This window comes from Pezoporus occidentalis, unplaced genomic scaffold (assembly GCF_034315485.1).
Source record: "Pezoporus occidentalis ecotype Australia unplaced genomic scaffold, CSIRO_AGI_Poc_V1 ctg12, whole genome shotgun sequence".
Lineage (NCBI taxonomy): Eukaryota > Metazoa > Chordata > Aves > Psittaciformes > Psittacidae > Pezoporus > Pezoporus occidentalis.
Window position 1 is genome coordinate 820,947 of NW_026912994.1, and position 13,652 is coordinate 834,598.

At 39.6% G+C, this 13,652-nt stretch overlaps 1 protein-coding gene and 1 long non-coding RNA gene across 5 annotated transcripts in view; one reads left to right on the forward strand and one right to left on the reverse strand.

Moving 5' to 3' along the window:
- Positions 1-6,101, reverse strand: part of SPOPL (speckle type BTB/POZ protein like) — a 39,242-nt gene extending 33,141 nt beyond the window's left edge. For 2 of the 4 annotated variants that reach the window (XR_009962155.1, XM_062605447.1), the window contains exon 1: positions 5,820-6,101. The gene's annotated coding sequence lies outside the window, so the exon portion shown is untranslated. Of the gene's footprint in view, positions 1-5,508; positions 5,765-5,819 lie in introns of those variants that run through there. The other 2 variants (XM_062605425.1, XM_062605434.1) reach the window with 2 other exon arrangements.
- Positions 6,102-6,364: 263 nt separating this feature from the next.
- LOC134156987 (uncharacterized) lies at positions 6,365-10,917 on the forward strand. The gene is made up of 4 exons (XR_009962156.1): positions 6,365-6,821; positions 7,655-7,725; positions 9,091-9,191; positions 10,459-10,917. It is a non-coding gene; the product is annotated as an uncharacterized LOC134156987 (long non-coding RNA).
- Positions 10,918-13,652: the final 2,735 nt, after the last annotated feature.

Genomic DNA, 13,652 nt, shown 5'->3' on the forward strand with positions numbered 1-13,652 from the left:
ACACCACAAACACATTAGTTGACATGACTGTATTCTGTCCTCTGTTACAAGAACAGTTAATCGATTTCACAAGTAAATATCAGTGTGACCACTGGTGCATATGCTGCCTACAGAAAGGAGTTAAAGCTTAATATTTTCGTTGTATATTGCTCCCAGAAGCTGAAGCAAACTATATTAAGCACTTGTTATCTAAATTCATTACAAAACAGTTCTGATTTTATCTTCAAGATTTTTGATTACAAACAAGCGACTCTGAAATTAAACTGTTAACGAGTTTCCATATGTTTTAAAATTTATGGAAAAATGCCATCAAAGAGCACTGTTTTGTTGCTGAGGTAATGTCTACAGATGGAGTAATTCAGAGCCCCATTGTGTTAGATGCCTCCTACAGTAAACAAGTGCATCTTCTAAAGAGCATTAAGAAATTATTAGCTAGCTAATCTGGATCATTAGATTCATACATTAAGCAATCAAAGCAACAAATTACTTATATTTAGATTTTTTTCTACTTAAACCAGTGGGTTTTTTTCCACTTAATCCCTGTATATTGAAAACTGTTGTCCTTCACAGGCTACAGGCCATGCTGATGGAGAAAACAGACCCATCAATTAGAAACTGAATATGAATAAAGAAAGCCAGGAAAATAAAAACTTTTTGGACAAGTAGTTTTCCAAAGAAGTCATCAGCAGGGAACAGAGAACTAGAAAGTATGACACCAGAGGAGAAAGTTATACCAGCTATTCCTCAGGTCAGAATGAGTTCGGCACCTACACGCAATTTCAGTTTTTCAGGAAGCAACAACTGATGCAACTAACCCCAAACCCTTCTAAAGACACACAAGCCTAATTAATTTTCAAAGCATTTAATACACAAGTAAACAAGTCATTTGAAACAAATCAAGTGCAAGTCATCAGTGCCCCCGATTCCTTTCTTCTGCATCCATAACCTTACTTATGAATTGTTTTTGCAAGTGACTTGACCAACTGGTAAGTGAGCTCTTGGGAGGGGATAAACATTAACATTGCCTCCCAAGTTTCACCCAGTGATCTCCACTGCACAACAGAGGCAGGTATAACAATAAGAGGCTCCCACCCCATGAACTTTGGAAGTTTCCCAACTGCTGGAGACATTTATTCCATAAGCAGCAACACTGCCTACGCCAAGAGCTTCTCCCTGGCACTCAATTACTTTTTCTTTCTATAAAGCAGCCAGTTAAATTACACATCAAATGATAATTCACCTTTGAACTGCTTAAGAAGTCAAGTCACAATATAGTGCAAAGAGCAAATGTCACATAGATGAAGGCAGGCAGAACTGACAGACTGTTCACTACTCGATTGACAAAGTACCACTAATTAAAGGCTCAACAGCTGTCTGTTCCAAAACAATCCTACAGCAAGAGTACAATCAAACTACAGCTTCAAATAATGCATATCAACTGAGCTGAGATCTGAACTTAAAAAAAAGAAAGTCTCAAAAACAAAAAAAAAAGAACACCACACCACCAAAACCCTCACAGACACACAAGCAGCAAATTACCATCTTAAAAATGCTCCCAAATTCACCAGCTTCATTCCATATATTCAGCAGTGAAATCAAGGGAGAGCACACTTAGACACTTCTAATACTAAAAAAAAATAAAAATAAAAATAAAATGGTTACAAGTATCTGCAGCAGCCTCTTTTATAGAGGTAAGAACACTAACCCTTTTCTCCTTTTACCTAGCATTCCACACTACATAAAAAAAAAAAAAAAAGAAAAAGTCCACTTTGAAATCATTTAGTCCATCTTTAATCCTTGAATAAGCAGCATGGGAAAGCAAGCAGCTTTTTTCATGAAAACAACTGTCAAATGCTTGAAATAACATATTACATTTGTTTTATGTCACCTATTTTGGATGATTTCCACAGAAAGAAAAAGACAAGTAACCAATGAAAAGTGGCAAGTGTGATACTTTTCACAAAAAAATCAAATGATAAATGTCATACGGGAGATACAAGGCAGCATCAAGGATAAGTAATCTAATTCCGGGAATTTGTACATGAGAGGTCTCTAGATTATTCCATGCCAACAAGTTTCTGACTCAGCTGCAAGAATATCTCACTTTCCACTACATTTCCTAAATGCTATATGCAAACAACACTGACAGCTAACATGCCTGCTTGCAAAGCAATTCCCTGTAAAGAACAAAAAAAAACAAAACACAAAAAAAAAAAACAAAAAAAAACACCAAAAAACCACAACCCTTTACAGCTGATACAGAATCATTTTAAACCAGGTTAACACACCCACATCAGGAAGCTATTAAACTCAGGTAAACTGGAATCAGGAGACTTGAGAGTTTTTCTTGTTTAACCTCAACTCCAACACTGAACTTCTGCTAAAGTTTAGCCCCACCAAAGTTGAATAGCTAAAACATTTCAAACACACAAAACAACACACACTCTATAACATAGTATACACACTGCTTTAAGAAAGCCACTGAACTAGGCTGACCATCTTCTCTCAGTAACAACTATGGCGTCTGCATTGCACTATATAAGTACCTCCACCCCTCACACAGTTGCAACAATCTCTTGTAAGTAACAAAGCACAAACTGAAGGAGAGACTTCCTACTGTCCATTTGAAGGGACAGTACCAGTGGGAGCCCTTTTGATTTGGGTGGAACAAGAAGTAATTGAAAAAAAAAGGTGTCATAAGGACAAACTGGAAAGTTTCTCAAGAAATCAAAGCAAGGAAGAAGCCTCTTGTGAATATGCACGCATTTTACAGAGAGGAAAAGGAATCATGAGCTAAGGTATGAAAGTCTCTTGGAAGGCAAATCTCTGGCATGATGGTGCAGGTACTAGACAACCACTGAGGGAAAGTCCTTCCATTTTATCCTAAAAATGCAAGGTTTAGGACATATACAACAAAACACAGAGCCCATGCGGCTAACAAAATGCTCTTCCTCCTCAGTCCAGTGACCTCTGCAGAGTTAGGAGAGGGCCCCTTCAGCTTCACAATACTAGTAGACTTCTGAAGCTATGCAATTCACATAAGTTAATATAAGATCAGTAAAAGAACAGTTGGCCGTGTGACAGTCAACGCAACAGAGATGGTTAAGGAAGAGCCAACTGTCAACAAAGTGCTCTGACATTCACAGTGAAGGAAGGCCTAAATAAGGTGGGAAGGGAGCACCGCTGACACTTTTCAACATCTTCATGGTCCAATCCAGGGTGCAGTATTTTGAAGACCACATTATTTTATCATTACAAGATTAGGTTACTGCTTTTTATGGGTGTAATAATCTCATTGACATGTCCTTACTCTTAACCATGTTTTGCTAAATACACAGGAAGCAGAAAGGGCAGCATGTTGTAGACTTCTTTTTACAGAGACAGAAATACCTACAAGGAGTCTATGAGCCTGCCACAAAAACTGTGAGAAAATACCACAAATATCCACTTGCTCTCAACAGAAAGAAAAACAATTAAAAAACCAAACCAACCAACCAAACTGGGTTAGTGTAGTTTTGGCAAGAGTATCCTGGTTTCATTATATCATGACAAACACACACAGAAGCCTACTTCTGAGCATACCCCAGAAGCAGGTGACATTCAACATTTCTATTTACAATCATTTCTACAAGAGCATAAGATATAAACAGAACATAGGTAGAATTGTGAAAAGACTCTATGAAAGAGTGGGAAAACAACAAATGCAGACAAAAAAAAAAAAAAACAAGGAAAGGTAAATAAAAAGGTAAGTCAATGAGATCCACATGCAAGTTGTAACTACACTACCTATTGCTGTCCTCAGCTATTTATTTTCCATTTTAACTTCTACTGTTCATATCAACTGGTTTCCTTATCTTTCCTGTATATTTGTGTTTGGTACTTTTAAAGGCCCCAAAATTAGCAGATAAAAACAGCATAGAGAAAAAAAAAAGGGGAGGGGGGAAGGAAGTTTTCTAATATGTTATTTTTATTTCAACTGAAAATCCAAGAACAGTAAACTGTACATACTGACAACTAAAATTGGTGAACAGGCCAAGAAAAAAATTATGTGTTTTCAAATTTATTTTATATTTGTCTATGGCGTATTGAAGTTTTTAATAGCAACAAGTAGCTTACAACGCCTATGCAAGTTCAGAATGTAATGCTTTATTTTCGCTGACAGTTTAAGAGCAGACTGTAAAGCACTGAAGTTAAAAGTTTGGCAGAAAGCTGTTTCAAGGCAATATAACACCAAGGATATTTCTGGATATTTAAAATCTCAGGTTTCCTGATGAGAGTTAAAAGTAGTTTCTGGTGATGTACCAAAGTCTGCCATGTTTGCAGCTTTAAACATAAAAGGCGTATTGTTTAGAAATTATTTTCCCTTTCCTGAGCAAACATCCACTTACAGAGTGGGGAGAAATACTGTGCAGTAGACACACACTGGAAATCCCTCACAAACAAAAATTTATGTTTGTGCTAGTCACACATCCCAGAAGGCCCAGATAGGGAAGCCAGGTAAAACACTTTCAGAAGTGACAGCGACTGCTAAGCGTCTCTCTAAAATGGGCTTTTTACTTCCATAAATAATAAAGTTTATGCTTAAAAAAAACCGGAACAAAAAAAAAAGAAAAGAAAAGAAAACCACCAACAAAAAAGCCCCACAACCCTAAAAAAGGGAACAAAACCTTTTTTTCTTTTTTCTTTCTTTTTAACAGTTAAACAAATGCCTTGGCCATCATACAAATGGCTCAGCTTCAGCACCACTGTGGTACAAATTCCTCTAACCATATGGGAAATCTATCAAAATAATGCATTCTGCAGAACTGATAAGAATAAGGAATGACCCAGCTTGACTCTCACAGATTGTTCTCCCCGGCAGGAGGTTAGAAACAATCCTTTTTGTTCAAACACTATTTTTATAACTCTCAACACCATTTTACAAAACAAGCTAAGAATACCTTCACAAAGCAAAGCTACATTTTAAAATTAGCTGATTTTAGTATACTGCAATTAAAAAACGATCGTGAACTCATCAACAGGGATCACGTTGTTTCTTTGTTATGCCTTTTTCCATTCTCTATGCTCCTTATCAACTACTTGTGCTCTCAAAAAGCCTTATGATGCAAATTTCACCAGACTGATGTGAATTTGGGTAGATGACATCATCAGGTGAAAACCACTATTAGTCAATGCCGTTTCCTGACCACGCATAAAATGGTGCAGACAGCACAGATGAATCAAACACGAGCTCTTAAAACATTATTCACTTGCTGCTACAGCGTTCCCAAAAGTTTGCCGCGGCCCGAAGAAGGGAGCCAAACCCCCTATTTTATGTTTCCCCCCGGATGTGAACTTTCCCACCACAAACTGCAGCTTAGGATAACACCAAGAGCGTAAGCAGAAAATAAGATGTTAACAGCCAGTTTCGCACGACGGCCTCCTGCACCGTGCAGCCGAAAGCACTCATGCCAGGGCCTGCAACAGCCCATTATGAAGCGCGTCCTGCCCAAGGTATGGATTACATACGTGGAAGCAACACCAGTCCCCAGCCTCCTCCGTCCGTGCGGCCCGGGCCGAGGCGGCTTCGCCACCGCGAAGGCGAGGCGCTAAGGGGGAGCGGGAGCGGTACCCCCAGCCCCTCAGGAATACCCCTGGTCCCCGTCACGGGAAGGGCCCTGTAAGGTCGCTGCCCCGGGCAGGGAGACCCGGGCCCGCCCCGCCGGCACGGCGATGGACAAGGGAGAGCTCAACAAAGGCCTGCCCCCACACGCGCCCCGCCACCCAGCAGTGCTCCCCTCCCGTTTCTCCCCACCCCCTCGGCCCGGGCTGGTACGTACCGGAGCGCGGCGCTGGCTGGGAGGCGCGGCGGGTCTCATACTGCCGGGACGGGGGGAAAGGTGTGACTGTCACCGGTGCCCTGCGGGAGGCGGATGCGGCGAGGCCGGGCGGTGGCGGAGCCGCATCGCTGCCCGCGACAAGACCCGCTGCCGCCCCTCCCCCTCGCTCGGTACCTCGCGGCTCCCGTACGGCCCCGCTGCCGCCACCGCTCCTCCTGCTACCGCCACCGCCGCCGCCGCACTTCCGGGCAGGGAGGGGTCACGCTGCCGCACGCCGTGCCGCTTCCATCCGGGACTTTCCGCGCGGTCCCGCCCTCTCCCTCGCGGCGGCCGAGAAGGGCGGGAGGGGTTGGCGGGTGGCTGATGGGGGTGCGGTTGTTGAGGTTATAGTTGAGGTGCTCTCCGGCGCCTTTGTTGCTGTTTGGGTACCGAGATGGGGAGGGCGTGTGGTGTCCGGGCGCCTTAGGAAGGGCTCCGGGTGAGGAAGGGTGGTGCTGGGGGTGGGGTAGCTAAGGGGTTTGTAGTGTGAGCTTTCGGGGGCTGTCCTGGAGCAAGTGCCCGGGGATCACCCCCACTGACCAGCTGACTCACGCTGCGGGGCGGAGATGGGGCTTCTGAGGGCGTCTTTCTTATTTGTCCGTTTCAGTTAAAGTTGACCTGAAAGTGCCATTCGTGAGGGCCATCCTTCTACCAAGTATCAGGACCTGACGAGAACCAGCACTGTAACTGCGCCCCCGCTTACAGTGCCGATGTTGAGTTCTCAGCATCTTACCTGGTGCACAGATCTGCTCTGTGCTCCTTGCTGGCACAGGCGTGGGCTTCGAGTCCTTCACTCCACAGCTCCCTGACTGGGGCGCTTGTGTTCCTCCCACATGTGTTCACTACCCACCAGTTTCGAGAGCTGTCGGTCAGATCTGTTTCTTTCAGCCCAGGTGGGATGAATTTCCCTAAATCATTGACGTATCTTCCTAGTTGCTTCTGAAAATAAATGATGTTATAATTGTAAGTTCCATATACAGTACTGCAGACTTCTTTGTGGAGCGTTGGAAATAAGCAGTATGTTTTGTTTTTCTAAGGGCCAGGGCACTAGGGAAAATACCATCTATAAAGACAATTAAGACTCAGTGACACCCTAATTGCATCCCTTGGGAATGAGCGCTAAGAATACATATACACAGTATTGTGCTGCGTAAAGATACCCAAACTACCAAGGTCTCAAAATCAATACAGCTGCATTAGTGAGGCACAGAGCCCTGGATAATTCATCCTGCAAAGGAAAAATGCACTGACAGCGCCATACTGCTTTTGATATTACTAGTTCAGTGAGAACTATTTCAGGAACCTGCCCAACACAGAGCTGTATTTTCAAGTGGCTCAGCATTTTTTGTTTGTTTGGAGTCTTTTTTTAAGCCAGTTCTTGTAGGAAATATCATTACAGACACAACCAGGGCTTACTTCCTACAGCTGAACAGGATACTTGGGGCGGGACCAGGCTGTTACCTTTTGTATGGCCCTTTACTTGGAAGAAATCACAGTATATCTTTGTTGGTTGTATGAGACACATGTAGAGCACAGACTATCAGGATTCTTGGTATTGTAAGCTGAATAGTTCGGTGCTTGGAGACAATGTTGCAAATGTGAAGAATATCCACTCTTTTATGAGATAGAATTCAGTCTCTGCTACTGGAAATCAGGGATGTACTCCTATTTGTAACTGAAGAGTCTGTAATGGGAATCTTATGATTTAGAGCAATTTACCACACCAGAAATGCAGTGAGCCAAGTGAACCTTCGTATATGGTAACTAACCGCCATGTCCCTTAAATCCCCCTCTAGAAAAAGTCTGCAAAGATGGATCATTAACAGGAACTGTGAAAAACACAAGCATATTTGTCAGCAGACAGAAGGTGAGATTACAGCTCATGCATCCCTTGGGCTGAAAAGTTCGTTTGCTCACTCTTATATATATATATTATTCTTGTGTGTGGGCAAATGCCACAGAAGGGTATGTAGATGGTTGCCAAGCAAAGCAGCTACCACTTTCCAGATCTGGAGTCTCCAGTCAGTTTTAACAGAAGTTTATTTTCCTGTACTTTTCATCCACTACTCAGTCCTATTTCCTGCTATCTCCCCTTGGCTGCTCATTTTCAGACCCTGAGCTTGTTTCTCACCTCAGTGCTAAATTAAAGTGCACTGTATAGTACAGCCTCTTGTGTCACATTAAGATTATATATTGTCACATCAGGATGCATTGGTATTAATTGTATTATGGCAGCATTTGGTGTGTCAACTGAGGTAAGTGGCCCTTTATGCCAGGCATTTTACGAAACATATGAGACAAACACAAAGTCCGTAATCTAATTAGGCAGGACAGAAAGTATTAGAGAAAAACAAGATAAGGTGAAAAGATTAAGCACACCTACAGAACAAAGATTTTGTCAGACACCAGAGGAGGATCAAACTTTCCTGGGTCCAGAGTGAAAGCTCTAGACTGTATTTTCTCAGACTAGATAGGAGGTTGCACAAGAATATGCTCTTATAATATACAGTACTTTCTGGCAGAAACTTGGGAGTATTTATACTTTTCAGAGTTTTTAGGGAGAAAGTGCTATGTTACTTTATTGTCTAAAAAGAGATTAAAGATAAAAGAAGAAAAAACACTGTTGTAGAAATTGTTTCCTCCCAGATTCCACTGGGACAGAGCAATGTTTGCACTGTACTGTGGTGGTGCCATCCTGCATTGGGAAACCCTCATATTTAGAACAGAATAAAAGAGAATAGGGTAGAATAAATATTTCAGTTGGAAAGAACCTCAGTGATCATCCAGTCCAACTGCTGATATCCCTTGGCTACAGTCATATAATCATAGAATAGTTAGGGTTGGAAAGGACCTTAAGATCATCTAGTTCCAACCACCCCTGCCATGGGCAGGGACACCTCACACTAAACCATGCTAATCTCACACTAAACCATGCCACCCAAGGGTCTGTCCAGCCTGACCTTGAACACTGCCAGGGATGGAGCATTCACATGGGCAACCCATTCCAGTGCCTCACCACCCTAACAGGAAAGAATTTCCTCCTTATATCCAATCTAAACTTCCCCTGTTTAAGTTTTAACCCGTTACCCCTTGTCCTGTCACTACAGTCCCTAATGAAGAGTCCATCCCCAGCATCCCTATAGGCCTGCTTCAGATACTGGAAGGCTGCTATGTCAATCTGGATATCTTCTCAAGGGCTGACTTTCCATAATTCTTCTGGGTTTCTTTATAGAATAATTTTTCTTACATGTGCTCCTAGAAAGAATAAGGAACTATGTTAACATACAGTTATAAAAGGATTAGTATTTGGAGATTTTAAGTGCTCTAGTCTAGGTAAGCAACACAATCTTCGTCCTATCAGCATGATCAAGTTTCAGGCTGTTGGGAATTTCACCTTAGATAAACTTTTTGAAATGCAACTTCTGTCTGCTGTGTATTAGATACCAGATTTGCTGTGCTTCTGTTTGAAAGAGAGAATTTATTCTGGGTTATTGACCAGGTTTCCTCACCCTTGTTTTGTGATATAAGGTGAACTGCCTGAATTCAGTTGCTATATATGATGGTGTTAACCCTCAGAGCATGTAAAATAGACTTCTTTTAAGTATTTGGTATATGAGCAGTCCCACAGATTTATGGAAAGTAGTTGCATATATAAACATGCATTTAAATGATTTTCAGGATAAAGTTACAAGTGGAAGTCATTTTCTGCCCAATAGGTAGCCACATTTCAATGGTGAAATTATATATCCTAATTACAGATTCCTTATAAACCTCATTGAGATCTTTTTGGTGAAAGAAAGCATTATACACACATGCATATGTGTGTAAGCACATGGCTGCAATGTTTTAGAATCATAGAATCGTTAGGGTTGGAAAGGACCTTAAGATTATCTAGTTCCAACCCCCCCTGCCATGGGCAGGGACATCTTACGCTAAATCATATCACCCAAGGCCTCGTCCAACCTGGTCTTGAACACTGCCAGGGATGGAGCATTCACAGCCTCCCTGGGCAACCTATTCCAGTGCCTCACCACCCTAACAGGAAAGAATTTCCTTCTTATATCCAATGTTCACAAACATTTATATCATTAAAATAAGCTTTTTGAAAGAAACTCAAGAATATTAATCTCATCTATTTTTTTAACCAAGTTAATTATTTTTATTTACTTGTGCTAGCAAAATCAATGGTAAACCTCCCAAGACTGTGCTATTGTCACATGCTTTCTGTTTTCCTTTCCTGTCTGTTGTCTAAACGAGAGCACTTTCTGGAGGAATCATGATAAATCTGTAATATCTTATTTTATTCTACCCTATTTACTTTTAAAAGAGCAAGTAGACAGCATTGCAAATGTATTGCCAAGATGTATGGGTGATTTTGCATTAAATAAATGCAAACCATGATCTAGCTGATAAAAATCACAATTTTATGGAGAGTTTTAAAAGAATATAAAATTTCAGCAGGGAAGTATTTAGTCTTTTCATAATATAGTGGCTTTGGAATTTGACTTTCTTTGAGGAATTTAAAATTCTAGAGTGTTAAGGCATTACCCAATTTAGATTGATTTTTCAATCTTAACTTCTTTTTATATTTTCCTTCTAGATTTTCTTCCTGAATAGGAAAATAATAAAACCTGCTAAACTGCAACAAACAACTAATTTCTTACAAGTTAGTGCTATGACTCTGAATTTGTTCAATAATGTTTCAACAGAATGTATATTCACTTGAAAAGGTCCATGTTTTGAAACCAGCACCCTTCACTGTAAAATATATTCTAGTTTTGGCAGAAAGGTTTTAACAAAGATGCAATTTCTTCTGAGGGAGGAGGGTGATGTATGAGTAAGCAGTGTTCCAGTGGCCATAGCAAAGAGCCTGCCAGTGTTGGGTGAGTCAGATTCAGGTCTTGATCTCCCAACTTTCACATCACAGATAAAACCTTAACCACTGAGCTACTGGCTGATACACAATTAGCATCTTTCCTGTTCTTCTGTTTTTATACTTTGTATAAAATTTTAGCAGAGACTTGAACTTGGGACTTCCAATCTTTGCCTTAGCTCAGCAGCTGTTCTGTGTGAGCTTCTCTTTCTTCTTTCATTCAAAATAAATACTTAAAATATTTTCATGAGAAACTTTCACAAGGCAGCAAACATTTCCCACACAATTTTAGCTTTTGAAGACTTTTTAGTTCAAGGGACACATATATTAATAGCATTTTAAACTAATAGAATAGAATTTGCTTTCTGTTGTCATATTCCTTTCCCTCAGTTTCTCTTTTTGTGTTTGCTGTATTTACTGTTATGTTTTAAAATAGATAGTAATAGCTTCAAAGCAGGCATCATGTCTTCCTATGAATATTTCTTTAATGCATAGTGGCAGAAAACTCACTGGAGATTGGTTGCAGCATTATATGGCATTATTTTTTTTGCAGAATGGCAGGCTGCAAATTGCTTACGATCTTTGTTTAGTTCCTCCTCAGTGTTCTTTAACACATTAGCACCATTTTCTTGTCCAAAAATATTTCCAGATTCCTTTCTGTCATCCACCCCTACAAATCTTCCATTTTTTCCTTATTTTTCCTTCATGCACTTTCAAGTTGTTGAATTCATATTTGCTAGAACTCCACAACTATGACTGTGTGCCTGTGCCGTGTGTCCCAGGTTCTTTCTACTCCACTGCCATTGCAGTGTCACTGAAGATCACAAATAAGGTAGCAAACCAGTGATATTATTTGAAATATGTTTTTATATGTTTTATATATATTTATATTTAAATATCTTTTAATATATTATATATATATGCTCGATAAGACACATAACTGACAGCTACTATGGCTTCCAAGTTCATGTTCCCTGATGCAATCATGACATGTTTACAGTTCTTTCAAATTAAAGAACCCTTTCCCCCTGACACACGTATACAGTGAGACTTTTTTTCATAATGAAAACTGATAGGCAGTCTAAATAGAGGAATCAGTACTGCTGGCTGTGTATACAATTAAAAACAAGAACTTAAACAGCCATTGGGCTTTATTCAGATTTATTTAGAAATACAGTTTCTCAGACCATAACTTGGAAGCGAAACACATTCCTGGATATGGTAAAATTTTTATAAGTATCTAGTGGGAAAGATGATTCTTTTGGGGGTAAATTTAATAGATTCTTTTTGGATCTTGCTAAAGCACGAGAAAGCCTCGTTTAAGTTCTTTGCAAATCAACATTCCTCTCATTTCCCACAGAACAATAAAAATCAAACCGTATTTTTAAGTGTAATGCCAAACCTTTCTTCCTCTACTACCTTCTACTCTTCAAAAAGCAATCAAACACGAAGTCGCATACCCTTCTACAGATTTTTTTGTTAGAGAGAGTCTGGAAACTTCTTTTTGCACCAGAATGCAGTAATAAATAGCAAATTTTGGTTTGTGGCTTATACTCATAAATTTGATAATAAAGCCAAATGCATACACTTTTCCTCATTTCAATACCAAGTAACTGCAAAAATGCTTTTAGAAGTCACTTTCATAAAGGGAAGAACAAGCATGAGTTCTGAATATTACGTGGGCCCCAAACATCATCACTTACAAATTCAAATAAAACCAGCATCTGAACATGATTCAGTTGGCTCAGAGAGAATACAAATAGATTCACAGAAGAATCAGTAGATTCCTCGCTGAATGAAGTTCAAGTTGCTAAGGCATACCTCAGTTCAAAATGTAAGGAAAACAAATTGAACTTCATTACCCTTTTTGTTTTTGAGATTCTGTGGTTTTGCCTTTGGAAATCACTTCCTGCTTCCCAGCTGATAAACAAAATCCTTAATTATACTATTCAAAAGAGTACTTTTTAACATCAATATTCTCCAAATTCTCTTGATTTTCATGACAGGACCTGGCTCAGTTGTCTCTATGCAGAGTAAAATCCCAGTAATCCTTCTAACTTAGTGTTTTGTAGGACTTAGCTCTTCTGTCATGCTTTGCAAACCTAACATATTTAGCATGGAGTGCTAAGTATATAACTTTTATTAATGATTAAAGTAAACCAGCACTCAGTCCTTTCAGTAATGACTATTTTTACACCTGCCAAGTACACAGGACAAGTGACTGGATATTTATGGATTTTTATGCAATTTTATAATTTGCTCATGGACTTATGAGGTACACATGCAATTGCCTATTTTGATCCATTCTGCATATTTCAGGGAAAAAAAAAAAAAGGTATTATTCTGTTTTCCCCACTATTGTGCAAATTTTTGTACATATGGAAAACAATGGATTTAGGAGAAACCTTAAACTGAAAGCTCAGTGCTTTCATGTTTTATACATAAGTTGACCTCCATTCATAAGGTTAATTAACCTAATGAAAAATGCTTTTTTTGTGTTTGAAACATCATTTTTGTTTAACCACAAACTACTTCCCTCTTCCCCCGTTTTTTTCTGAGAAATGCAAGCATTCTGCTGGCTGCTTTTTATAATTTTTTAGTTTCACCATCCCCCCAAAATTATAATTTACAAAATTTTATTCATCACTGTTGCCTATACTTGATCTGGTCTTTATAAAGTTTAAGTAGTTAAAATGTAAAGGTGCAGCTATCCTTCAAATAAAGTTAATTTAAAAGGGTGCTAGACCATATACTTTATATAATAAGCAATTCTTATATATATAATAATATGTAATAGTAATAAGAATAACATAACCTGTGCAATAAGTATGAGTTTCAATTGGAAACTCTTCTAAGCAGAATGGTTCCTGTGTTTTGCTGAAAAGATGTGGGCTCACTGAATTTCATCTCTAAGAAATATT